Source organism: Blennius ocellaris, assembly GCF_963422515.1.
Source record: "Blennius ocellaris genome assembly, chromosome: 12".
NCBI lineage: Eukaryota > Metazoa > Chordata > Actinopteri > Blenniiformes > Blenniidae > Blennius > Blennius ocellaris.
This window is the reverse complement of record NC_137661.1, coordinates 4,233,440-4,259,516: the sequence shown is the minus strand read 5'-3', so window position 1 is coordinate 4,259,516 and position 26,077 is coordinate 4,233,440. Positions and strand designations below refer to the sequence as shown.

The following is a 26,077-nucleotide window of genomic DNA, read 5'->3' as shown; positions in this document are numbered from 1 at the left end:
GACTAGATGTATAGGACTAGATGTATAGGACTAGATGTAGAGGACTAGATGTATAGGACTAGATGTATAGGACTAGATGTATAGGACTAGATGTAGTGGACTAGATGTATAGGACTAGATGTAGAGGACTAGATGTAGAGGACTAGATGTATAGGACTAGATGTAGAGGACTAGATGTATAGGACTAGATGTAGTGGACTAGATGTATAGGACTAGATGTATAGGACTAGATGTAGGGGAACTAGATGTATAGGACTAGATGTAGAGGACTAGATGTATAGGACTAGATGTATAGGACTAGATGTAGTGGACTAGATGTATAGGACTAGATGTAGAGGACTAGATGTATAGGACTAGATGTAGAGGACTAGATGTATAGGACTAGATGTAGAGGACTAGATGTAGAGGACTAGATGTATAGGACTAGATGTAGAGGACTAGATGTAGAGGACTAGATGTATATGACTAGATGTAGAGGACTAGATGTAGAGGACTAGATGTATAGGACTAGATGTAGAGGACTAGATGTAGAGGACTAGATGTAGAGGACTAGATGTAGAGGACTAGATGTATATGACTAGATGTAGAGGACTAGATGTAGAGGACTAGATGTATAGGACTAGATGTAGAGGACTAGATGTAGAGGACTAGATGTAGAGGACTAGATGTAGAGGACTAGATGTATAGGACTAGATGTAGAGGACTAGATGTAGAGGACTAGATGTATAGGACTAGATGTAGAGGACTAGATGTAGAGGACTAGATGTATAGGACTAGATGTATAGGACTAGATGTAGAGGACTAGATGTATAGGACTAGATGTAGAGGACTAGATGTATAGGACTAGATGTATAGGACTAGATGTATAGGACTAGATGTAGTGGACTAGATGTATAGGACTAGATGTAGAGGACTAGATGTAGAGGACTAGATGTAGAGGACTAGATGTATAGGACTAGATGTAGTGGACTAGATGTATAGGACTAGATGTATAGGACTAGATGTAGGGGAACTAGATGTATAGGACTAGATGTAGAGGACTAGATGTATAGGACTAGATGTATAGGACTAGATGTAGAGGACTAGATGTAGAGGACTAGATGTATAGGACTAGATGTATAGGACTAGATGTAGAGGACTAGATGTAGAGGACTAGATGTATAGGACTAGATGTAGAGGACTAGATGTATAGGACTAGATGTAGAGGACTAGATGTATAGGACTAGATGTAGAGGACTAGATGTAGAGGACTAGATGTAGAGGACTAGATGTATAGGACTAGATGTAGAGGACTAGATGTAGAGGACTAGATGTATAGGACTAAATGTATAGGACTAGATGTAGAGGACTAGATGTAGAGGACTAGATGTATAGGACTAGATGTATAGGACTAGATGTATAGGACTAGGTGAGAATCAGCAGGCTTTTTATTCTATTTTAATTATTTATTCATCACTGAAATTTATTTTACCTTTTTCCCCGCCCTCATTTGATTACTGCCTAATTTCCAACATGTTTATTTTGTTTGAAATATTTAAAAGCATTTTTACTCTATTTAAGCCATCTGTTTCACTTTAATTAAGCAGTCCTTTATTTAAAGGCCCTAATTATTTACTTATTCATTCACTTGAACTATTCATTTTACCATTTATGGGATTCAAAGCAGTTTCCTTTCTACCAAGGACTCCTCCACGGAAATTTCTCACCTTACACCTTACTGTCTTTTTAACTGGAAAATACTTTCGTTGAACAATAAAAACATCTCTCTTAAGATAAGTTCTTTTTTTTTCCAGGAGCACACAATGCACAATTATTTTCATAAAACTTGACATTCACATCATGGAAACATCATTTTGATCTGGCCTACAGTCAAATCTGGAGATACACTAAGACGTCAAACACTCGCTTTAAAAAGAAAAAAAAAAAGTGAAGGTGTTCAATGGCTAGGAAAAAAAAAAATTTGTTTGCCAAGTAAAACTGTGCAAAATTGAATAAACCGCTAAAAAAAAGTAGATTGCCTACCTGCTGTACCTGCTTATCTCACGAGGAACAAATGGAAGATTTAAATCGAAGGCAACGCCAAAGAAACATAACTTTGGATAAGACTCGACATGTATTTTTGCTTTCCGTCATGAAAGCTGTTTAGTGTACAAGGTACCGTCTGAGATTATATTATTGGAAAAGCTGTGAGGAAACATGTAAGGCTCCGGATGAATCATGGTGAGGCCTTACATTTTTCTAAAAGGTGTTTTCCATTGAGATTTCAATGCACACAGTAGGATGGTATTAGCTTGGGCTGAATTGCACGCTTATTGAATGAGAGGAGGAGACCACAACATTTTTTGCAGGAGAGGCTGTAATATAATTTCCCTGATGCAGTCCCCCTGAGACTCCAGCAGAAGAAAAAAAAAAAAAACGGAGGGATTTATCCATTTCCATAAAGTCTCCGCACTCAAAAATGAGTCAAGGAAAACCCGTTTTTGGCGGCGGCTCTCGCGGAGCTCCACAAACAGTTAAGCATTTTGAAATTCTTGCTGTGAAGCTAAACTGTTCTTGAAATTCAGCTGGCAGCCGGCCTCGCCAGTCATCCGTCGATTTGATGTGTGCTTCAAGAATCTGGCCCAAACAGCCCGCCTGCGAGCCAGCAGCGCAAACAAACAGTTGGAGAAACCAAGAACCGTCCCTGGCAACTTAAACTATCGCTGTCGCCTGTGCCGGGGTCCACTTGAGTGGGGTGGTCACCGACAAGTCTACTACTGTGCTTTTATGACACATTTAACTGCAAATTAACTTTGTGTGACAGAGATCATTCTTTATTAAATCCTCAAATATATGTGATCCAATGTGAAAGCCCCATCAAGCGGCCTTGAAACAACTGTCATGGCGGATTTATTCTTGAAGCATTAAAGAAATTTGGATACACTGTCTCTCTTGCTGTTACTCAAAAGTACTTTACTTAGTATACATGTTCTCATCAATAATCCTTTTCTCACTGTGGATGGAGAAACCTTAAGTGCATTTTTGATAGATCCACACCAGTTAAAAGTATTGTATCTGCTCCTGAATGCAGCCACTCTGCCGCACACAAAGATATGACTTGTGCGGGTAGAAAAGTGAGAAAACAAGATACTGACACCTTTTAAAAATGTATTGTACATTGGGAATAAACCTTGAAAAGATCAATCCGCTCCTTCGCTGTGTAAGAGATAAAGATGTGCAATAATGACCCTGACTCATATTCCATCTGCAAATGCAAGTCCATAGTTTCCACGGTCAAGTTCTATTTTACAAAATGAGCGGAGGAAAAAACAACAACACAGACTCTATTGAGGAACACTTCAATGCAACCAGGTGTCAAATGATGATGGCTAAGAACTGAAAACAAATTATTCCTAATGATACAGCAAATGTAGTTTAGTCAGAGGAAGGGAAAAAGTGATTATGATGTCCCTAGTAGACAGGTTTTCTCGGCTGTACACTGTAAAAAAGAATACAAACTATTTGGTTTCTGTTGAGTTTAGCTCCTATTCTGCAGCACGAGCAGATAATCCATGAACCGCTGATCACCGTAAAGCAACCCAGTGCAAAGTGATTAATGCGGAGGCCGCCAATCCTCACCAAGCGCTCCTGATACTAGCTCGCAATGAAATTAATCTCAACGATACACTTTTGCCTTATTTTCTCAATAGCGCAACAGCAGGGTGCAGTCAGGCGCTACGACAACAAAACAAAAAAATGTTTCTCGTTAGCTGGTTGCAGACGTTTCACTTTTGGAGTAAAGAAATATCATTTATAGCTTATGGACCAGTCAGTGAGCAGTCAGCAATATCTGTGGCAAGTTCCACAATTTATTTATTTATTTATTCTATTAACACGCTAATAAATCTGCTCGATTTATGCTTGCAGTGTCATTTAAATGTACATGACGCCATAAACAACCACAGCCAAAGCTAATTGATCCAGCGAGCTATGACGGCACAGTAAATGTTACTGTGGCCTCACATGTTCCACACCGTGTTGTTGGATTATGTTTCTACACACAGTGAGATATTCTGCTCACAACACTGATTACCATCAGTTTGGTCAAGAAATAATCTAGTTTGGTGATATTTCAAAGGGCTTTTCTTTTTAAAGTGAATAAAAAAATGCTGCACAGAAAACATACGTCACATTGCTAAACCAATAATGTGGAGTTGCTGTAAAAGTAAGCAGATGAAGATTTTACTTTCGACTGTATGAAACCATCAAGAAAACGTTTGAATCAAAGCTGAACAACTTTCGCTGCTGGAGATCAATACGGATTAACATGCAGTGTATCGTGATGATAGATTTTGCCATATCATCCAGTGCAAAATTGAAACTGCAATGAAAACCCATCAGATCACAAAACGTGCCAACAAATAATTTTCCAACATGGCTGCACCTTTTTGTCAATTCCTCCAAAATACAAAAGCAAGGAAGCATCTAATTGTGCCTGGCCTGTATCTCCAAGGGCACACATAAGCACCATATCATTTGAAGAATGAAAGCGAGCTAATGAAAGCTGCAGGAGGGAAAGAAGTTTCTTTGACCACCTGTTCAGCATTTTCAAATTCAGTGAAGAAGAGCTCCAGTTCCCATATGAGCACCTTGCCATCTGTTTAAAAAATATATCAAATTATGGTATTCAATAACAGGGCTTGCTTTGCTTCGTGCGAACACCTCCCAGCTTATATTCAAACCAGTTTTAAAGTCTGCTTTACCGTGACGTCTCTTCAACAGTGATTGACAAACATTTTCAGCATTTTAGAGAAAAATAAAAACAACATACTTACTATTGAAAATAAAGGGAAGCACAGTAAAAAATCGATCAATGAGTCTTTAATCAACTATAGCGAACGCCATTAACCTTATCGAGACATGCAAACACAAGTTTGACATGGGTGTTAGGGGAATCCTCCGCAGCTTATCTAAAAACAATGCCGGAAAAGAGTCGGCTCATCGTGAGATAAAAATGACATATCACTCTGGGCTTAACTAATGCACCAAATGAATACTTAATAAGCACTTAAAGCATCAAAAAGCCTGTTTTGTTACAATAACAAGAATCAATTTTCACTATTTCTATTTTTATACTGACACTTTTGAGTAGACACGTCTCTTTACCTTGCCAAAAGGCAAGACAACCTCGTCAACTGCATACCACTGATGAAACAAAGAGTATTGTCGTAGGTTATTTTATTTTAATTGCCAATCTCAATTTTGATGCCTTTTGGGTCTGTTATCCCTGGTATAATAACAATCTCTCTTTAATCTTTAATTTGATATATTTTCTCATCTGTACAGATAATTTAATCAAATAAAACCGCATGACATCACTACTAAAATGAACACATCTGCCAATGAAACATGCATTAAAACAATGTGGGACCAAGAGAACTGGGTCAGGCCTCTTCAAGGAGGATGAATTATTACAGCGCCGGGCTTCAAGAAAGACCAAATACTCCTTGTGATTGATGTCGCCACTCAATTGGAAAACATCAGTCAAAAAACAATAAAGCACATTGATTAAATCAACAAAGATAAATGTATGTTTATCAGAAAAATCAGTGATGGCATATTTCATCTCGTTTAAAGGACATGCAAAGCTTTCTCTGCGAGTGTCTGCACTATCTCTCACACTCGTCTATCTTATATCTAACAAGACAAAGAAAATCCGCCACCTACAGGGTCAGACCCATATCAACACATAGGCAGCAAATAACATGAAATGAAAATAAACTGGAAAGCTCCCACAGTTGTCATTTAATGTCAAAATATGATGGCGCGTTTGCATCGACAAGTTTAGGCACAAGTGCAAGGAAGTAAAGTAAAATAGAATCGCATAATTTAACTGTGAAAAATTACAAACAGTGCAGTGCAGACATGGACAAATGATGATCTGCTGGCCACATAAAGTCTCAGTCTTCACGTTAAAAAAAGATTTGCTGTTGATTTCAGAAACAGTCGAAGAAAAACATAATTTAAAGCACATCATAACTTTGTAATAAATATAGCATAGAAAGCATTTTCAGGTTAAAAATGTTCAACTCATACATGTTGACATAATAATCTTAAGTTACAGACCTTCAAATAGTTATATTTAGTAAATGAGTGGCCATCAATAGCCCGTGTTGTTTTGTAGAACTGTTGTGGCCCTCGCAGGTCCCGCCAGCTCAGAAGCTCAAAGAGAGTCAGGACAACTGTTGGTTCAGCCTGTGACAACAATTTACTCCTCGTGCTCATGTCTTGCTTTTTGTCAAGGCTTTCGATACGGAATTATGTCGATTTGCTTCCAACTGGCTGTAGCCGGTAAGTTGAGGTTGGTTCTATGATGGAATTATATTAGTATTCCTGTGATTATGGTGACCTGACGAAACACCAATGAAAGAAAAAAAAGCAAAACTCTGTAAACCATGCATTGATTGACAAGACGCAGATTGAGCCTTGCTTTGCGGATGGTAAAGATCATATTGTGCAAATCATACCAATACCTGGAATAGCACCACAGAGGTGAAGACAGTGTGTCCTCTCTCTCCTGGCTTGTTCTAGGTTTTAAAAAGTGTGTTGCTCCAACCAGCCAATCAGAAATCAAACCCTACATAGTGTCATCAATAGTGTTTATCCAATCCCAATCCAGCTAGACTCCTCCCTTTGACTCCTCCCACAATTTGGCAGCTCTGCTCTGGCACATGGCGCCACGAGAGGAAGTACTTCCTTCTCTTCTCAAGATGGGCGTGTGTGGGTGGAGCCAGTACAGCTCACACAGACACAGCAGATTCTGAATGTCGCTGCTTTGATCCAATATTCAAATGGAGGAAAATCAAGGAACAGATGGATTTGGGGCAATAAACTCAGAATATGATGTTTTTGGCCTGATGAGACTCATGTGAAAGTGTTGAAACGAGGATAATATGGCTCCTTTAAAAGAAACACAGGTGAAACACACAACACGTCGTCCATCTAACACAAAGACGCACAATCAAACATGGCAATCATCACAACTATAGGTGTTATCATTTCCCTTGTAAAATGTTCTATCAACATTCAAAAAGCACACACACACACACACACACATACTTGTTGTTTTGCAGGACCATGGGAAGGTTGCAGCGGCTCCACCCTCAGGGAGCGGCGCCACTGCAACCATGTCCGTCTTCAATAAGGAGGTGGAGGCTGAACGCTGTCATCCAGCTGAAACACACAGCTCGCGCTTCTCCTGGCCAAGGCTTATTGAATATATCAACTGCATTTACCATACGCCGTTAGAACGACCTTCGACGCTTAAAGCAACTTTCTATGGAGCGTATACATTCAGCAAACACGAGAATCAACATCTACTAAAGTTAAACCTCTTTTGGCAGTGATAGACAGCCACAAGGATTTCACCATATTTAGAAAAAACCCCTAAACTGAAGACAAATTAAATTATAAAAAAAAAATATATCGAAAAAGGTGATTAAATTCCCCGCTTCTGGCTGAATACAAATGTAAAAGGGGTTATTCTATTTAATTGTCATAATTAGAGACAGCTCGTCGTAAACAAACATAAAAATCGTCAAGGCTCGCAAGGCGCGCCTTCTTTATTTACACCTAATTTCAAGTTTACCACCGCTAAATGTTTGACTCTCGCTATTGTCAGCCTTGACAAAATGGTTATATACACGCACATAAAATAGGAGGGAGTCATTTAGATTCATCGGCCGTTAATTAACAGCAACAGGAATCGCGACGTCGACACCGCGGAGTGAAGGACTGTGCCACGCAGCTCCAGCTGGTGACTATGTGAAATCCAGCGGCTCAGGTGTTTGTCCAACTTTTTGGTTTTTGGGGTTTTTTTTTTTAAAGTATAACTAACTCCTAAGTCAGAGTCAGGGCTGCATCTGAGTGTTACTACTTAGTGAAAAAGAATATAATCATTGTGCGTGTCAGTGTGTGCAAGTCAGAATGAAAAATAAGCAGCCGGTACTGAACTTTAAAGAGCTACACAGCAATACATACTGTACAACCTCACACAACGCTCCAGGAAAATAAAAGACATGTATGGAATGAAGAAAAGTAGGGCTACAACTAACGATTATTTTAATAATCGAATAATTTGTTGATTATTCTTTCAATCCATTGATGAATCTGTTAAAAAAAACATTTCAAAATGTAGGACCAGTTGATGTTGAACGAACTAAACACCAAATATGTTCTGGTTATTTAACAGCAAATAACAACCAATAAAAAAATGTATACAATATAAATACATATATACACATGTATATAAGATGTATACAAGATCATTATTAGATAAGATTTAATGCACTTCAGGGACCACATACAGTCCAGTTTCATCCTGAGTGACCAGAGTGGTAAAATAATGCCATAATAACCTTTAAATGTACACTTCACGGTTTTTCCTTGTCGTGTCACAGTGTCTGGAATGAAACTGTCTATATTTTTACAAGATCAAACAGTTAGGACTGAAAATGATTACAATCTCAACATAAAGTCAATTTTAATGAAACATTCTGGTGCAAAACACAATGAAATGTCAAAATAAAACTAGCATAAATCCTCTATAAGCCTCTTGCTTGGTGGGACCAGATTGGAGACTCTTGGTGTGTCGTGGCCCACGGGCCTTACGTTCTCTGCTGTTTAGTGAAAGTCAAACTCAGGGAGAGGAGCTTCACAGAGCAGCACTGCACTGCAGGAGGCAGTGATCATTCACATCTCAAAACGTATCTCCTCACACTACAACGTCTGAATATTCCAATAATCAGTGTTTGGCCATTTTAGTGTCACTCAGCTTGAAAAGTTCCAGGAAAACCTGTCTGTTGTCCTCGTCAGGCATGTTGTCACTCATTAAGGTGTGTTAACAGTGTAATACGTGCTGGTGCACAGTGACGTGTCCAGTACAGGGTGTCGTTCTTACCGCTCCGCTGCTCACAGGTTCTATTGTACCGCCTCCACATCGCTGTTCGCTTTTCTTTTTTGTTTGGAAACTTTATTTCAGTCCGCCAGCATTGACAAAGCTCCGAAGGTCAAGTGAACGCGTCCGTAGCACGGCGAGTGGCGCACAAATCGCGCGACACACCGAATCGATAATGAAATTCGTTGCCAACACTTTTAATAATCAAATTTAATCGATTATTGATTCATTGTTGCAACCCCAAAAAAATGAAAATTGAGAATTCTGCAATTTAGCAAAATTAATAGGAAGTTTGCTGAATCCTCACTTAAAATGGGAGAAAGTGAGCATGAACCCATATACACATATATTTGTTATATGATGGGAAATTAACTTAAAAAAATGTTTTGAAGTTAAAAACTAAATCAACAATACTGAATATCCCCCCTTACTGTTCTTTGCAGTCAGCATCTTCGCACAGGTTTGCCTCAGCGTTCTTGTTTGTACAAAACTGTGAGCAAGCGCAGACTTAAATTCCCCGCTGCATTCCCGACCTCCAGAGCTCTTTACTACACAGCCAGAGTGTCTCTTATCAAACTTCAGGGTTGAGTTTTCCATACTGCGAGGCAGCTTCACGTCTCACCGGGATAAACCACCGTGGTAAGCTACGCTGAGCGGCTAAGGGTTCAGCGAGCACAGAAGCTCCGCCTCCTGACCAATCAGACCTCTTTGAAAATGACCTGCCCATTTCTAGAAGATCCTGATTGGTGCGTAGATCCAAGACAAAAACACGGCCGACAAAGAATTCTTCCGACAATATCAAGTGAAGGAAGAGCACTGAGGAAGCTCTGCCCGACACGTTTGTGCCGCTATACAGTGAAATTGAGTGATCACAGTGCTGTCAGTTGTGTGATGAATTAATATCGTATGATCTCACAAAGTTACACACTAACAGAATCTGCAATTCTCTGCCAGCATTGCCACTTTCTTTGGCTGTGAAAACAGTGCTGCTTATGGCCTGGTTCATGTCGTTCAATACTGCACGTGTTTGGACAATAAGCTGAACGTGCACTGATCCCGAGGAGAAAACCCTTGTTTGAATTACTGAATGGCCAACCTGCTTTGGGTTGGCGTTTATCAGGATTGTGAATGTTTGGGTAAGTCAACCCAGGTAACAGAGAGATATCCCGGGCATGTCGATCCTGCAGCATAGTACAGACCTCTGGTCTTAAAAGGCCCCAAATAAAGCCATGCTCTGTAAGCTAGCAACTGTTTCACAGCCTGATGCTCACTTTTGTTGATCCCTGCTACTAATTCACAATTCTGTAATCCCAATTTCTATTTGTTTCTAATAATTTCTAACCCTTCATCCAGAAACAATCCGAGGTAACATTCCAAACACAAAGCAATAAGTAGGCCACTTTAGTCTGCACAGCAATATTAGAAAACAGGGAGGTTTGAAGAAAATGAGGTCAAGTACTCACCTTAAGTGTGACTTTACGCGAGGTTTTGGATTACAGGATCACGCACCTGAAAACAAACACAGTGCCCATGACATAAGTTACAACATTAATGTTCGGTTTCACTGTCAGACTGAGTGAAATGGTCCGATCTTGGGTTGCGACAGCAGCTGCTTGCGTTCTCAAAGTTAGCATTAACGTGCAGCTCGAACTCCGCAAGTGAAGCACTAACTTTTGACTGCAGGGGATACATTCTAAAATGATAATTGTGACTGAAATTTCTATTTTTGGTGTTGTGAATGTCCTACATTCTGTTTAGATGCAGGTAAAGGTGGGGGTGGAATGATTTTTTTTTTTCCCCTCTCGTCTCCAGGGCCCAAAGATGTGTATTCGTCTCACTGAGGAATGCGTTTGTTCTGATAAATTGACACTGTCAGTTTCCCCACATTGCCACAGTGTGGCATATACTATAGGGAGCGGTGGTGGGAACAGAGATGCTACATGCGATTGGCGTCAGTCAATGTGACAGTTCTTGTTTTTTCTTATCTTTTGAGGGTGGGGGGGGGGGGGTATGTTTTTTTTTCCTTCTCAATCTGAACTTCCAAGTTGAGGAAGCAGGAAGGAATAGGCATTAATACACCTACACTCCCCTTCTCCCTTTAGAATGGCAAAAATCTCTTTGTACTCACATCATAATTACTGGTGGGCGCCAGTTTGGGATTGTTATCCATGCCTCCTTCGCGCCTTCTTTTTTTTTTTTTTGCAAGTATAATCCAATGTTTTCTGAACACGCAACTGACAACTAGGTCTTTCTCTCAACTTCACGTTCGATTTCTTTGGGCCGTCTTAATCTTAAGGAACAAGTATTGCTTGAAGTGGCGGTCCTTGTTCTAGCATATGCTCCCTATTTTCAGAAAGGCTGTATGCAACAAACATCGGCTCGCAGCCGGCCGTGTGAGAGAGAAGTTTCCGGCAGCCAAGGTGCCGAGGACTAGTTCCTCGTCCCCCTGGGGAAAGGATGCTGATGAACAAGCTTTATTTTCATGCGGTCTAAAAACTTTGATTCTATTCAAATTGCAGCCTCAATTACTGAGTCATTCTCATGTGTTTACCTCAAAAACTACTTTACTTTCCTCTTTTAATTAGGAGTTTCACTGCAATGCACCGAGCACCACTGTAGACATTGTTACCACAGAAACACAATGCCTCTCTTCACCGCTGACACCTAAATAAGCAAATAGGAGGCACTGGGAGCGCTTCTAAGTAAACAATTATGATCACATACAAATGTCCAAATTTGCAGTAAAAGATTCCTTAAGCAATTTAGTCTTTTAAATAATATTGACAGGTATGAGCAAAATTTCTGATCATTAATTGACGATCCAACTGAGTAAAGATGCAAAAATACCTGAGTATGGACTCTGATTAATGCATTGTTTGGCATTTATGTGGTTATAGTGGCATTAACTTACACAACAAGATTATATCTGGTTTAACTCTGGGCTTGAGAGCATTTCTGGGAATTTTTTCTTTTTTTCTCTGCATGCATGAGATTTATTCTGCGACTTCAGTTTCCTCCTTTTTGTCCAAAAATGTGCTTACGGTTCATTTTTGTTTCTAAACTGAGCTCCTGAAATGAATTGGTGGCCTGTCCCAGGTGGAACCGACCTTACCCGTCGTCAGCTGGGACCAGCTCCACCACCATTACTGCTAAGTTCGATGGAGAGATGTAGAAGATGGATAGCTCTTGTTTCTGCCACTTTACTTTGTTATATGAGGTATGGCCTTGAATATTCCATTTAAAAAATAACCTGTGGTCCAGTAAATAGTAAATGCAAGTTATTGAAATCAAAATGAACAACTATTAGATACTATTTTAATAAGCTGTTCATTCAAATATGTAGACGTTTTCTGTTTGAAAAGCAATTTTCTCAACCTTTTAGAACTCTCGCATTTTCAAGAAGCTCCCATCTCAGTGTTTGACATGTTCATTTCTTCCTGTTTTCTGTGACTTTCATTAACCCGTCAGTGAGAGTTTGCAAGAAACAAGAGGAAATGTGGGAGTTGCCAAATAGATTTTTATCGATCATTCTGAGATGGAGAGCAACTATTCTCGGAAAATAACATCTACCTAAAGGTTATTCTGGACTTTCTGTGAGTTAAATACAAACAAAAACAAAAACAAAAAAAACTACACAGGCCCTGTGTGTTTGACTGTTTTTCAATCTTCCTCCGACAGTACAAATTTATTCATTCACCACACTCCGAAGAACAAAAAGTTTGCAGCGGCCTCTCCTGTCCAAGTGAAAACTGAATTAAATATCTCTTCACCACCGCTAGGCATCTATATAGAGACCTGGGGTCCGTTTCATAAAGCAGGTTTAACAAGCCATGAGCTTAACACCGAGCTCTGAGTTGAGTTATACTGAGACAGAAAACACTGAGTTCTCGGTTCCACGACACTGGATTTTGACCAGTTTGATGAACTCAGAGTAGTTTCACCTGGAGTTAAGCACCACGACTCTAAAAAGACCGCATCAATGGAGCCCCGATTCAACGAGTCACCATGACAACTGAGAAGCGGAGGGCGGAGTTTTTTACGCCAGTGGAGCAGGAAGTATTGATCCCATCATATGGCGAATATGAACATATTTTAAAAAAATAGAAATGCAACAGCGCAGCGGCTGCTAAAGAGAGGGAGGCGGCGTGGAAGAAGATTGCTGCTCAAGTGAATGCGTAAGTAAACGTCTTTGTCATCGCAACATCATTGCAAGGGAATACTGCTTGATGGTAGCTTATTAATTTATTTCTTTTAGGTGCAATTCCACGGGGGAGAAGCCTCTTGGCAGCAGCTGAGAATGAAACATAAAAACATTGTCCAATCGGGTAAGACCGCTGCTCATTTAATTGTTAATCAATACATTTCTTAACGTAATGTCGATCATGTGTGACATTGTACAGTAAATATCAAGTGGCCATTTGACTGTGAGGTGTTTTATTCCCAACATAATGCTGTTTTCAAACACATAAATGTCTTCTCACCCATATCATGTGCTGTCAAATAATTAAGGCTAAACTAACCCATCCACAAAGGCCTATAGAGGTATGATAGTTCTCATCCTGTTTACATTTCTGAAACATTGTGGTGGAATAAAGAGTGATATTTTGTCTACACTGAAGTATTGACACATTATTTTTAACAGGGCCTGGCTGGGCAGCAGCAGGAGGGTCCCTCAACATCCACTGCAAGGACTGACACAGTGAGACAGATGTTCAGTAAACACCAGAGGTTCATTCTGTGGAATCCATGTCCAACTGTAATAATTGAATGTCCTCCTTATGTCTTCCCAGTTATCTGTAAAACAGATCTATAGACTCCACCTGCTCCAGAAGATGGAAACAACTGCTAAGGAAATGCAGTAGTTGGACCAGCAGATTAGAAAGGCAGATGTGTAAATTGAACTACTGGAGCACAAGTTAAGGGTGGGTGTACAGTCCCAGGTGAATTATGCTAACTACTAACTACATTAACTAAACTAGCTCTTGTATTTGTAGGAAATAAAGAAGACCAAATGAATTGTGCATCATGTCTTTATTTGGTGGTGGTGGTGGTGGTCAGACCCCGAAGTGATGATGTCATATGGTGTCTCTGACAGCTCTGCCATTTGCGAGGAAACGCAGCGCAACACACAATATCTGCTATGACGTCAGGGCAAGGCTCAGCTGGTGATGTTGCCAATGTACGGAGCGATTAAACTGTGGATATACATAATGGTCTCTGCAGTAAAACGGTACCGCTCAAAAAGGAAGGTGTCTGCAAATGCCAGTACATCTATGCGCGGTCTGATGATGTGAATATTATCTGCGAATATTAAATTCTCGGCGAAGTAACGCTGCGCCTTCATCAATCGGATCATTATCAAAAGCACATTCCATATTGAGGGAATAAAGTTGACGTCTATTTTGCCTCAGGAATAAGGCACTGCAGAACTGTTTCGCCAAAACTCCCCCGCTGAATGAGGAAATGAAATCCCGTGTCTGTCTGAAAGGGGGCGGAGCCAGAGCAAAACTCCAGGTTCACTGACAAAAACCTGCTCCAGACCAGGTTAGTTCTAGAGCGTCTGTTGCCCCGGTAACTGACCGGGAGTTGACGTTACCCCGCTTCGTGAAACAGGCTTGAGTTACCCCTCTTCCTCTGGTTTGAGTTACCTCCCTTTGTGAAACGGAAAACCCAGCATTTCCCTCAACTCGGTGTTAATTAACCTGGAGTAATCGATAAACCTGCTTCGTGAAACGGACCTCTGGTCACTACTTTCAATACCAGCGGCTACACTTGATGAGGAAAACAGGCTGGAGTTTAATAGGAACTGGTTTATTTCCGTACCCTGTTAAATCAGCACAGTGTGAGGTGCTTTTGTTGTGATGTTACAAAATACTACTTGTTCATTAAATCTCAGTCACCATATGATTAAGTTTCAGTATCAAAAATATTTTGGGTAATACTAAAAATAGAAGAAGAAGAAGAAGAAGAAGAAGAAGAAGAAGAAGAAGAAGAAGAAGAAGAAGAAGAAGAAGAAGAAGAAGAAGAAGAAGAAGAAGAAGAAGAAGAATGACTTAATAGCTTATTTTCACACATTGGTTAAATTTATATAACTTTATTTATACTATAAAACTAAATACATTGTGTGTATGAGAAAGGGGCTAAAATGTAAATGATTACATTGTAAAAGAATGAAACACACCCAGGCTTCACCAAGAAAAGCATTGAGTTACATTTGCAAAAACAGAGCAGCATTAAACATATATTAAACATACAGAGAGATAAGCTGAAACAAAAAGGAGAATAAAATCTCTGAAATAACCAACAATAAAACATAAGACTAAGGTTATGAGGATACAATAGTTACAGGAAGTCATATTTGCACGTGGGTCCTTTTTCCGCTGTTTATACAGCCTTTGTATAATTAACTTGGTAACACGTCTGCCAGTCAGTCTTCTGCTGCCACTTAAAGAAAGAACATTGAAGTTGATTTGTTGTGCACAAAGCTTTCAACCGATGCCAGAAAAACTCAAACAGCCACATGCCTTCATCGCCATTCAGAGCTCTGTTGACCTATTTTCCACTGATGACACCCAACAGTCAAGAGTCCACAATCAGCTTTCACCCTCAAAAGCCGCCATCAAGATCCAGCAAACCTCTGTTTTTCCACATACCCTAACTATTGTGCTCCGTGCTCCGGCAAAGTTGACTGAGAAAGTAACAGCTAACTGGGGACCTTATTAAATGTTTAGAAAATATGCTTCACTTCCTGTTTGCTCGTCTTTCCGTCAATTTAAGTTGTGTGCCGCTGCTCTGTGGTTTGGATATTTTATTTATACCTTTATTTACCCGTGGTGGATTTAGACAATGCTAATGTTATTATCCAGCAGCTCCCTGCCTCATATGTGCGCGCAGGCTGTTAAAACATATTCACCGCTGGATCCTTCCCAACACACATACAGGTTCTGCGAGGCTCCAGCTCTTGCCTCGCAGTCGCACGCCTCCACCCAACAGTCCACAGCATGTTCCTGTTTATCCAAAGCTGTGCAATGGAGGACGTAAATACTGATGAAGTTTAAAGTGGAGGTCTTCCGTTTACTTTTGACTTGACATACATTTGTGTTGTATTTGTGTTATACTATAGTAACTTCATTAATGAGGGTAAATAAAATTAGAGCATGTCAAACTTTCTGTGGTTTAGAAATGCAGTCCCAATCAGCATGTACAGAGTAGGGATGTTTTGAGAAGGAGAATCAAGGGATGGAACATGATTAAACGTTAGATATACTCAGGGCTGGGGAAAAAAATCTATTTAATCGTTTTATCGATATGTGTAGCTAAAATCGATTTTCACTGTGCATAATCGACCCACCCCCCCTCGCTTTTTCCAGTTCTTTCTGCATTTTTCACAGTCTATTCTACCAATCCTTGTGGGTTTCCGTAGTTGCTGTTGCACTTCTTCTTAAACCTGGGTTAAAGCTTGAATCTTTTTTCATTTATTTTAATTGACGCAAAGCCACCACCACCGCGAGTCTCCAGCGTCACCACAGTCCGAGACGGGGTCTGGTACTTGCCAGCTCGTCCTCCGATAAGGGAGTGGGGGGGGGGGCAGTATTTTTGCTGCTGTACCCAGTTTTAAGTAGTGCAACTCCATTCCACTACACAATTTAAATCAGCGAGCCTCCAGACATCATTTGGTCAATCTTCAAAAAACACGGGCAAAAAAAATAGCGCCCACCTTGCAGAAAGCCGTCTAACTAATGCGTACAGTAGAATCTCGGATGAGGATCCCGGTAAGTGTAAACAAATAGTCGAGCACAGAGGTTTTAACTGTGAACACACCTTGATGAGCGGACAGCCTCCAGGGGGCACTGCTGTGACGTTTACTTTAGTCAAACATGAGGCCCGTGGACCAAAACCAGCCGCAAAAAACTCCAGTCAGCCCCCGAAACCACCAAGCAAGGTGGTTTTATATATGTATATATTTTATATATATATACATACATATATATATATATATATATATATATATATAGCTACAATATATCTACAGTACATATGTACACATGTATTTAAGATGTATACAGTCCAGTTTCATCCTGCGTGGACCAGACTGGTACAATATTGCAATAATAACCTTTAAATTTACACTTCAAAGTTTTCTTGGTTGTGGTCACAGTGTAAGGAATGAAATTGTCTGTATTTTTGCAAGATCAAACAGCGGTACGGAGCAGCAAGGGAAAGCAGTAAGCTAAAGTGTAATCAGAGCCAAATCTGCTGCGTTTCCTCCACAGAAAGTAGGTTAAAATGTAGGCGGGGCTTAGAGCGCCACAGATATGTGACATTGCAACAGTAATCTCAGCCGGGCGGCAGACCTTATGAATCCTCTGTGATTGTTTACATTCTCCACTTTGCACTGGTTGTTTAGTTTTGTCTGAGTGTGCGCAACTCTGATGTTACCGAGAGACCGAACGCCGGCCAAGTGGCGCATAAATCGCACGACGTAACGAATCGATAATGAAATTCATTGCCGACTCTTTTAATAATCAAATTTAATCAATTGTATCGATTCGTTGTTGCAACCCTAGCCTGAACCCTGTGCACCAAACATTAGTTTCAGCTTTGATAGTGCAGTCTCTAAGTTACAGAACCAAACAAAAGGGGTTCAGAAAAATATAGAAATTTGAATTGAATGGTGCATACAAACATTTAATGCTGACACTATTGTGCCTCGGTATAGTTGAATGCCTTTGAGATTCTTGTATACGCATCAACAAAAAATATGAAACCAAAAAAAGGGGGGGGTTCAGAACGCTCTGTACTGAGACATCTGGGGGAGATGAGATCTGGCCAAAAACTGTGGAAAACACAGGTCACATTTACTGGTGGATTTGTGTGTCGCTGTCAGCTTCCCACCATTGCCAACACAAGAAATTTAAAGCAATGTGATTTAACCCCGCAATTTTTTTTTAGCGCAAACATAGCTTGTCATCCTTGTTTTTGTTACTGTAAATAATCTTATCGAAGACCATGCATTCAGGGATCAAGGAAATCATCAACGGTGGTGCAGACCCTTGCATATGAGGAATTCAGACTGTGATCACTATTCAGAGTGACACACGCAAAGTAAGATAACCCTTCAATTAAAACTGCTTCACTCGTATCATTTAAACACAGATCTGATTCTCACAAACAGATTAAATTGTAGAGATAACAGTACTTTCACATAGTCACATCTGAAAGAGAGATCACCATGTGTACATATGTAAATAACAATTACATGTCCAGTGTGTAGTTTATGTGACTCATTATGATTCAAAAACATGTCTGTTTGTGTGCGTGTGCGTGTGTGTGTGGGTGCGCATGTGCATGTAAGCTGTACAGAAGCAATGATAATACATAATGTTTGTTTTCACACGTGTCACACTTCAAACTGTTTCCGACAGTCTGGTCGACACTTGTGTCAGGACTTAGGCCAGGCTTACCAGTTAAAGACTTTAGGCCAGGTGAACACCAAAAAGAACCTGTGAATATTCAGCAAATAACTAATGCAGCTTGACTCAAGGCACAACTTCAAAAAGGTTCCAACTTATTTTTCCCATCTTTAAATAAAAAGAAGCAATTTCATTCAATGAAAATCCATTATGATAACTGAGGTTGAAGTATGTTTTCCCCCCTAGACTGAGGGAAAAAAGACAATGAGCTAAATACTCAAATTATCAAAGCCATTAAATGTTCTGATAGAGTAATTTGCTATCAAACACAACTGATCACCCAAGTACACTAGACCATTAACACAATTCTAAAGACCTGCAATCTGTCAAAGAAAATGTAATTTAGGCCCTGAAAAGGTCTTTATTCATCAGGTTGTGATGGGCTGGATTGAAAGGCACTAGAAACAAGGGAAACATCCATCACCGCCTTCTTCTAACCTTCATCTTCTTGCTGCATTCTGGATCATTTTGCTATTTTTAAAAGCGGGATGTGATGTGTTTGAATACTTGTGCCTTGTGCCCCCTCAACAACCGCTGGCCCGAACGTTCTTGTCATACAGGCCTGCCAGATCTGGAGCTGGGTCCATTTCCTCTGTGGACACATGCTTTCTAAGTGCTCCTACAATGTGCACCTTGATTGGTCTTTAATGTTTACAGCCTGAAATGGCCAACCCAGTCAATGAAATATGCATACGCCTGTAAACACCTCAGCTTTTTCCCCGGGCTTTATGGTGTATTTATAACCTCCTCTCTTACAGCATCACAGCAAAGGGAAGGGAATGTTCGGATTAAATTAGTGAACTCGGCGCAGCTCAGTACCGATGGGCTTACAGAAATCTGCCTGAGGGCAAACTCCAGTGCAGGAAATACCCTCCACGGACAATAAACGAGCTGCTCGTCTGCCGTGTACCTGACCCGCAAAGAGTTTCACCTGGACCAAGAGCGCAGCCACTTAGAGGAGAGCGGCCGGAGCGCAGCAGAGTGACTTTCAAAGCCCCGGTTTGAATTTTTGATTACAGCTCTTGCGTTGGTGGAAATACACACATCACCAGGGTTGGCATTTTCTCAAGGAGTATCATCTTGTAATTTTCATCTCAAGCCAGTCAAATTCAAGATACAAACCGTCTACTACAAATAGTACACCTCGGCTTCGGCTCCTTGAAGAGAGAAGAAAAGTGACGCTACACAGTAAAGTCTCAACTCTAACTGTCCACCTCGGCGTACAGCATGCCCTTGCGGCTTTCTTTGGACTTGTGCGCACTTGACAGGCTTCCATGTGCAATTACAGATAATTAGCGATAATACCAGGCTAAGCTCAAAACTGCTCATCCTCGTCGGCCAGTTGGACAAAACCTACTTAGATGTTGGCAATAAAAACAGCAGTCTGCTTCACTTTAGCCAGAGCAAATAAATTGGCATCCGGTAATTTACTGATCGCAGTTAGTCCGGAGCACAGCAAGCGTACCAGAGCATCCCAGTGTTTCTCCAAGTTTGTAATAGAAAATCTGACAAGGTTTTACCCCTTTCAAATCGGAGTTACATTAATGTGACGCTTCAGTTAATCAAGTTGTCTTAATTGGGACGCGCACACACACACACGCACACACACAAACAAACACGACAATTGTGGAAAGTTTTAACAGAAATCTTTTATACTTCTGTTTCTTCTAGTTTCTGATGAAGGCAGACTTTCATTTGTGGCACTCATGGATGTGTGGTGGTCATAGATCAATACTCACATTAGAGTTGTGTGCAGCCGAAGCGTGTTAGACTTATGTGCTGTCATCGGGATGCTTTAATCTTTTCATGACAGGGTTTTTCGGAACTTGTTCAGGATGTTTTTATTCAGTCAAATGGTTTTAACCCCTCTTCTGTATGTTTCTTTACTTATTTATGTTTCTGCGCTGACTGGGCCTCGAATACAGAATTTTGTACCATGTCATGTAGCAGTGTACTGATATGACAATAAAGAATCCATGAATACTTGAATGTATGTAAATATTTAATAAGTAGCATTTTTTTGTTCCCTCCCACAGCAAAAAAAAAAATGCATGTGAGGTTGATTGGTGACCTACAATTGACCTTAGGCGTGAATGTGAGTATGTGATGTGTCTCTGTCTTTGTCCTATGATGGACAGGAGACCCATCCAGGGTGCATCCTGCCCTCACCCATAGTAGCCTGGGTTCAGCCATTCTTTCACTATGAGCATTAGTGAACGTTATAAAACAAAAAGCAAAATGTAAACTGAACGGTGCATGAATTCGTAATAGCTACAGGCTTTTAGCCAAATTATACAAGCTGCCTGCTAGCTGTGCTAAATCGGCGATGGTAATGATTCTTCCTTGACTGCAACTTCAACTGGACGTCCCACTTCCCACATAAACTTTGTTTATTTCACAAAAACAAATCAACAAATTTAAGTAATCTAAATAAATTTTAAAGAAAACAACGAGAAGCTGAAAACAGCTGCCGGCAGGAGTCCCTCCAGCACACACCCCCACAGTGCAAACAAAACTCCGAAAGCAATGTACAGACTCTGAAGCCTCGGAGCATTTAGATTCTAAACATGATTGATGTAACTGGCAGGTCTATGAATTTATAAGAATCTGACAATACAGAGTCAGATACAATCAGAGTTTCAGTAAAGATTTGATTTATTGCGGTTTATACTGACGGACGACGACAAAAACACTGAAAGGCGAAGTGAATACCCCAATTCTCTCTTTGCCTTGGCACCTGCTCGTGGGTGAAATATATAAGACAGCAAGTAAGCAGTATGTCCTCAGTTGATGTGTTAAAAAACCAAAAAAAAATGGGCAAGCATAAATATTTCAGCATGGCTGAATGACTTCAACATCTATTCATATCCAGCTCTTTTGGAGCGTTCTTAGTCTGTAGTTGTTTGTATCTGTCAAAAGCAGACCAAGGAATACAAAGCGGTGAAGGAGTGACACGGTCATAATTAGCCAAGGCAACGAGAACAGCGAAATCGAAAGGTTTAAACACCGGCGTGCCCTGTCCTATTCCTGGAGAGCCCCTGTCCTGCATGTTTTAGCTCACTCCCTGCTTCAACACACCTGATTGCATCGTCAGGTTCATTACTGGACTTCGTCAGGTAACAGAATCAGAATTGTCTTTATTGTCGTTGTGACAGGTACAACGAAATTGCATAGAAAGTTTGGGGGGAAAGAAAGAAAGTTTGGGGGAAAGAATTTCCCCCGAGTGTTTGGTGATACCTGGTTTGGGTGGACAGCAGCTGACTGAGGGTGACCCCCAGGGCCGTAAATATTTGAGATGGTCCGGGAGGGTGTGTGTGTGTGTGTGTGTGTGTGTGTGTGTGTGTGTTCTATATAAATATGCGTGTCCGTTGTCTTGCGTGAGTACATGTGGGTGTGTGGAGAGGCCGGTGTTCCCTAACCGCTGGCTTCCAGCCGGGCTCATGCTGGACCATGTGGCTCTTCGGCCGTTGGGTGGGGTGGGGGGGGGGCTTCCTGCCCAGGTCCTCTTGTGGTGCCATGTCGGGGTAGGTGTTGGTCCCTGTGTTCCAGGCCAGCCGCTCCGGGGTGGGGTGGGCCAGCACAGGGGATCCAGCTGGGCCAAGGTCCTCGCGACAGGGGGACCTCCTCCCTCTCAACCCCCCCCTACCTTACTTTACCTTACCTCACTCAATAATAGGGACCAGTGGGCATGGCCTACGGTGGAGGGGGTCCAGGCTACTTAACTGTGGTCTGGCCCCTCCCCCGACTTTGCACTGGCCATGATTTTAACTCCACTTAGTCACACAGGGTCTTGAGGGGATCAGCTGGCTATCGGGGTTCTGCCACTTGTCAGCGGTAAAACACCCGGGCCCCCGATACCCCTCAATTTTAAACTGCACCTCAGACACACACATTGCATCCACCTCTTCAAAACACAAATACACACCTCTACATGCATCCAACACCCCACAGGGTGTGTGTGTGTGTGGGGAGGGGGGGGGGGGGGGTCCCTCCAGCACCTCCTGTTGTGGTCATGCCACATTTCGGGGTGAGTGCAGCTGGAGTACAGGGGGCGTGCTCGCTCAGGCGTGGTTCTCCCTCCCTATTCACGGTTGGATTGATAGAGGATGGGATCTCATAGTGGTCTGGTGGGGGCCTGACTGGAGGCCTGGGGAGTGGGAAGCATCCTCCAGTTTGTGTGTTTGTGTGTGAGTGTGTGTGTGTGTGTGTGTGGGGGGGGGGGGCTTCCGGCTGTCCTACAGCTGGGCCCAGTTGGGCCTTCGCTCCTCCTGGTACGTTTAATCTAGAAAATCATGTTACTGTCTAGAGAGAGCTGCTCAGGCTGGTTTAATCTCAAAACAGTTGGACAAGTGTGATAACTGTAAATGATATATGTAGCACTAACAAGGGTACTGTATGTTGTCCCCCTCCCCACCCCCTACCCCTCACTCTCTCTCTCCCTGCCTAAACAGGACAAGGGTTAAAAAAGAAGAAAAAAAAAAAAGGTATTTGGTGATGACAGAATCATTAGATTCAAGTGTGTTAGGAGAGAGTTCAAACATGCGAGACAAGGGCTCTCCAGGAACAGAGTTGCAAACTCAGATTTAACTCACCTGATTAACGTTCATCCATTAAAAAAAAATGGCTGAATCAGAAAACAGGAAGCTCAATCCAACTTAAAATGAGGAATGTAATCAATTTAATGAATTGATATACTCTTTCAGAACAGAATATTGGGACATATAAGGAAATAGGTCATTTTCTTTCACTTTCATTAAGTGCCAAATATGAATCCAAGCCTGTGCTGCTGACCACTGGAGGGAATCCCAGCTAACAATGGAGAAGGGCAGGATAAACCCGGAGCAGGTCAGCAGTCCATCACAAGACAAACACAGGAATATAGTCACAAATTCACCAGAGTCACCAGTCAGCCTGGAAAGCTTGTTTTTGCACTGTGGAAGGAAGCCAGAATACCACATACTAGGGCTGCTCAATTAATCGAACTCTAATCGTGATTACGATATTGGCTCAAGAGGACCTCAAAATTCATATAATCTAGGAAAAACGATTATGTGGCGTTTTCGTTCTGAGATGCGCTACTCAACCACTACACCCCCACCCCCATGTGTGTGAACTGAAGAGTGGAGATCCAGTCCGGCGTAGGTACCAGATCTGTCCGGGCTACCAGATCTGTACCTTCCGATGACGTGTCACATAATAATTGGCTTTAATGGTGTTTCACATTATCGCTGGCTGCAAGTTTCTCCGTCACAGTATGAAGCTCACGTTAGCGTTCACAGTTCGCGCCGAAGTTCATTAGAATGCTAACATGGCTGTGTGAGGTGAAGAGGACGCTACAAGTGGTTTTATGCCTCTGAATGTCCCGAAGCAGCAGTAATCTGTTTGCTTTAACTTCAGGAGAGTGCAGAGGCTGAACATGTCTGATGGAGCTTCGTCTGATTGTATGAAGTGTCCCTTTTGTTCCCCCACTTTATGCTGTAAAGTCCTGTGATGGGGACATTTAGTCTGTTTCTCATATCTCAAGCAGTTGAAATAATAAACTGACTGGTTTCCAAGGCTGAAGATAAATATTTTGGCCACGTGAATGAGAAGGATGAAGCTTTATGATGTGATATTATGACAATTATATTGTCAAATGGCCACGACTGCTTATAATATATCAGAAGGATAATCTGTGGCTGAATGAGTGCGGTACAACAGTTTATGTTTTACTACTACATTACAATCTATTTTTATATATTTAACAGGAGAGTCTTTGTTTAAACATGTTCAATAAATGGTGTTCCAAATTCAAAGACATAATCGTGTAAATAATCGTGATTTCAATATTGGCCAAAAAAATCGCGATAATGATTTTTTTTCCATAATCGAGCAGCCACATACAACATTGTATATAAGTAATTTTAAATAAAGGTTTTTGACTTGAAACAAATAGAAGAAATTGTAGCCTTCAGCTAACTAGTGGTGGCACTTTGTTAGTAACATTCGGCATTTACTACTCAGCCTGGCTACTAAGGTAAGAAACACATTGTGAAAACAGTCTATACTGGCAGACAGGAGCTACACTAATTTTTACAGAGATGAATATGTTTGTATACATTTCTGAATGCATTACAATGCCTAGTTTTTGTTTGATTACACTCACAGTATCTTCTTTTATCATCATGTACAGGACCAAACTGAATGACGGCCTCCTGCTGTTTCCCCTTTAACCTCTGTCAAAATAGACACCTTCCCTCATGTGTAAATTGTTATACCTTTCCTTTTTCTTCCTCCCCAGATGTGTGTGTCAAGGACTCTTAGACTTCTACATTTCTATAGATGCTGTGCAATTGTTGAAGAAGGGAAAGGTACTTTCATTCCAGTTTAATATAATGTACTTTTCTTGGCTGCATTATCTATAATAATCTGCATCTTCCTTTTGAAAACACAATAGGTCAAGTATTGCTGTGACTCAGTTTAGGTCCATGACTACGCTCTTGTGTCAGACACCACGAATTATCCATGGCCTAATTTTCACATGTTTAATAATCACCAGAAAAACTGCAAAATGATTAGGGCCGGTGCTCTCCAGCGGCAAGTTCAATTCCTGGAAGTTGTTGAAACTAAAGTAGGGCTTCAGTTTGGTTCCTCACAATTTGACACTTCTATATAAAATGAAAGTTGGGTCAGTGGAGGGATTTAGAAGATTAGAGAACGCTTCTAATGTACTGGATATGTCCGACATTAACACAAGCGACCTCAAACCTGACACGTAAGGCCCCTCTCAACCTTGGCTTAAATCCACCAGCCTAAGACTAAAAGCCAGGGGGGAGCTGAAACAACAATTGAGCCATGTACAGATGCCACAAGTCCAACGCAAATGGGTTGCTGCACTTTGCTTACTTGATCCACAATGCACGCAATTGTGCATACAATTGAATAATCCATGAATAAACAGATTCTGAGGCAACTGTCTGAGGCCCAGGCTACAACCTTTTTCTCGATATGGTGTGACAACACTATATAGAAGTCCCCTCAACCTCTTCATATATACCACTTATAATAGCATTAGCAGTGTTTTAAAGTCTAAATCTTGCTGCATTAGTGCTCTTATCAGCACCATAAACAAATGGTTTCCATTTAGTTAAGCCATGGAGTTTTATTTTGTTTGTTTTCATTTCCTGCCTGAAATCCAATATAGGTTAATCAGTAAGAGCAGCTCGTTTGCATTATAGAAAAAAAATACAACAATTTCCATGTTGGAAATCTTACAGCAACAATGCATTTGCAAGAATCATGTAATATAGTATAAATCACAATGCAGGTGCTACAATTCATTATATTATGATATTATGACATTGCAAGCAAGGCAATATTGTCCTTTTGGGGGAGAAAAACTATTGAACAGACAACTAATGGTTATGCAAGAAACATTCAATAAGGAAGATAAGAAATACACAGTGCTTTTGGGAATTGATGTATTACCTGTACAGGAAAAAAAAAATCACAGAACATTACAATATAATTCGCTTTGGTAAAGTTGAGAGTATTATTATCATTAATCAAGACACATATCTTTAGCAGTGAGCAGTAAAAATGACTATAAAACGTGGCGAGTGCCAGAGTGAGTCTTCACCGTTAAAAACTAAAGGTGTATATTTAAGTGAAGGTACTTTCACGCCAAGAT

General features: G+C 40.9%; 1 protein-coding gene across 4 annotated transcripts in view; it reads right to left on the bottom strand.

The window, feature by feature from the left end:
• lpp (LIM domain containing preferred translocation partner in lipoma) overlaps positions 1 to 26,077 on the bottom strand; it is a 251,719-nt gene that overhangs the window by 170,251 nt on the left and 55,391 nt on the right. For all 4 annotated transcript variants that reach the window (XM_080506605.1, XM_080506604.1, XM_080506607.1 and 1 more), the window contains exon 3: positions 10,399 to 10,444. The gene's annotated coding sequence lies outside the window, so the exon portion shown is untranslated. The remainder of the gene's footprint in view (positions 1 to 10,398; positions 10,445 to 26,077) is intronic.